General features: G+C 39.3%; 1 non-coding gene across 1 annotated transcript; it reads right to left on the minus strand.

The window, feature by feature from the left end:
• Positions 1-247: 247 nt before the first annotated feature.
• TRNAR-CCG (transfer RNA arginine (anticodon CCG)) lies at positions 248-320 on the minus strand. The gene has a single exon. It is a non-coding gene; the product is annotated as a tRNA-Arg (tRNA).
• Between the last annotated feature and the right edge of the window lie 2536 nt (positions 321-2856).

Raw genomic sequence — 2856 nt, forward strand, 5'->3', positions numbered from 1 at the left:
GACCATAAATTGAAAAACCAAGCCCATTCCAAATTACGAATGCCTCCGGTAGTGCCTATGCCAGGGACGAAGTGCACTTTAATAGTCAATACACAGGTTGCTTACCGGGTTCTTGCTTTTTTTGTCAATATTCTTCGCTCATTTCAAGTTCCCGAAGTCTTTTTTTTTTTTTTTTTATAAACCGGCTTGCAGAAAGCTCAAGAGGTTGTGCAGAAAGTAAAGATATTTCCTGACAATAGTAAGGACACGACCACGAAGGGACTCGAACCCTCAATCTTCTGATCCGGAATCAGACGCCTTATCCATTAGGCCACGCGGCCGCACGTGAGTGGTGGTTTGCACACATCAAGACTGAAGTGTAGTGGGGAAACGTTGAGTTTCTGTTTTCAAACCTTTAACAGATTTAACAATTTGAAGGGGGGCGGGGAGAGGCGGGGGAGGAGGTGCGCAGAAGGAATAAAACTCCATCTAAAATTCTTAATAGCAATTCCTTAGAATTATAAACTGCGAGATGATCAGAAGTGACACCTTTGCCTTCTCTGAAGGCTCTCTTCTCTAAGTTACTAATAATGATAATTCAAGTTCGGGTACAGAAATATGAGCCAAGGACTCAAGTCTGCAATGAAGGAGTGGACATGACAGCATAAGAGGGAGCATCATTGTTTGATATATTTTAACCTTTTCCGTCTCAAAGATACGATGGTGCTTCCTCCAGGAAGAAAAGCCTGTAAGCTCAAACAAGAGATCCCCTGGAACAGAAGACACTGGAGACCGTAAGAGGTGGGAGGTAGGGAGGGGGAAAAGGATTGAAAAACTGCCTGTTGGGTATTATGCTCACCACATGGGTGACGGGTTCAATCGTACCCCAGACATCAGCAACACGCAATACACCCTTGTCCCAAACCTGCACTGTACTCCCTGAATCTAAAATAAAAGTTGAAATTAAAAAAAAAAAGCTCCCCCTTGTCAGAAAAGCCCCAAGTATTTTGCCTAAAGGTTGCTTGCTCTAAGCTCACCTTTGGATTGATCCAGAAAACAATCTGGGGCGATTTTTTGTGACCCTTTCCCCAGGTATGTCCCGTATGTTGATAGGGTAGGAAAGATTAAAAAAAAGAAAAAAACGAAGTTTGTAAAGTAAACCAATCACAGATTCCCTCAGTTTTCGCATCGTCTTGGCTTCGTGGAAATGACGAGTTACTGGGAAGAAACTATTTCATTTTTCCAGTGCCCAGTCCTATCTCTATTCCCCAGAGAGATGCATCTCTCAGCTCTAAACTTCTCCTGGATCCCTTGTACACCATTTTCTCCAGGTTTCTCCAGTCAAAACTCAAGAATTGTTTTAGGCCATATTTTGGGTGGTATATCCTATGTACACTAATTTATTAAGTAATGACCCATGTTTGAGACCACAGAACGCTAGTTCTGGGGCCGGACTAGATGAGTCTGGGTAGACCAAAGAAATGTCTTCTGCTGTTCCCTATGAAACTGATTTAGTTAAGTCCCTTTCTTTCTCGGAAAGCGTCCTATGAGGAGCATTAGATTGAATAATGGTTTCTGGTGTGATCCAGTTTGGGGAGGCTACTTGCTCTAGTCAATGCTGAAGAATCCAATTCCACTTTGGGCAAGATGCACTACCAGGACTTATGTTTCAACAGACTCAAACTTATTCACATGTTTTGAGGTTGTTCTCAGTTTTGGTTCCTCACCTTCTCACTAGTGGATTTTGTGCCCAAACAATAGCAATCCAAAATCTCAAAATCTAACAAATTTAAATAAACTGGCATTTTTTGTTCAGTCTGGAGGAGGAAAAGTTAACTGGCAGACATAGGCAGCAGATAGTAAAGTTGGCACAGTTAGTAAGGTTGGCAGACTGAGCAAAACCATCGAAATTTATTTATTTATTGTTATATTTATGTATTTATTTTTTCCTGCTCTTTGCAGAGCAGGGCTACCCTATAGAAAGTGTGTCCAAAGTAGCCTGAAATTTCTTTCTTCAGGAAGATGCTAAAAAGGATTGGCACTGAGATTTGAAAGAATAATGCTAAGAAACTATTAAATTGTATAAAATGTTTGTTTATACTAGTGATACCATTTCTTTTCCAAAGCCTTTCAGTGTTTTCTCTGATGCCTTTTGATTTTTATCTGATCTGTTCCAGGCAAGATTCCTTTAAATTTTTTAAATATTTCTAACAAAAGTATTTTGTGAGGAATCCAAGAGAGATTTGAAAGCATGACATTCTTAATCTCTCTATATCAATCTGTCTGGATAATTTCACTGAAGAAATGAATGGAGGAGGGTGTCTGTAGATAAAGGCCTCTATAATTGAGATTTGAAAAAAATAGAATTTATTTATTTATTTAGATGAAACCAGACAACTTTCCAAGCCCTGAATCAAATTGGGGGATGTATTAAACCTTTAGACAAAGGATCTCCCAATGTAGCTACTTTAGCCATTTTACAAAAACCCATAATGCATGACCCTAATGATCTTCTTAACTTTAGAATTTAGAAAACTCAACATTTCCTGTGAGGTGTGATCCAGTGTACAACAAACGTTCACTCACACACACAGAAAGAACTAAGATTTGCAGCACTTATGCTCTGGTTATTGACCTGACGTGTGTGTGTGTGTGTGTGTGTGTGTGTGTGTGTGTTGGGGATGGGGGCTACTGTGAAAGGAAAGGATAAAGAAAACTCAGCAAGTAAACATTTTCTACTCATATCTATTTACCATTCTTTTGTCTACATGTCTTTGAAAAGAAGACATACAAATGGCAAATATATGAAAAGGTGCTCAACACGTTTGATCATCAAATAAATGCAAATAAAAACTAAAATGAAATATTATCTCACCC

Source organism: Pongo pygmaeus, chromosome 5 (genome assembly GCF_028885625.2).
Source record: "Pongo pygmaeus isolate AG05252 chromosome 5, NHGRI_mPonPyg2-v2.0_pri, whole genome shotgun sequence".
Lineage (NCBI taxonomy): Eukaryota > Metazoa > Chordata > Mammalia > Primates > Hominidae > Pongo > Pongo pygmaeus.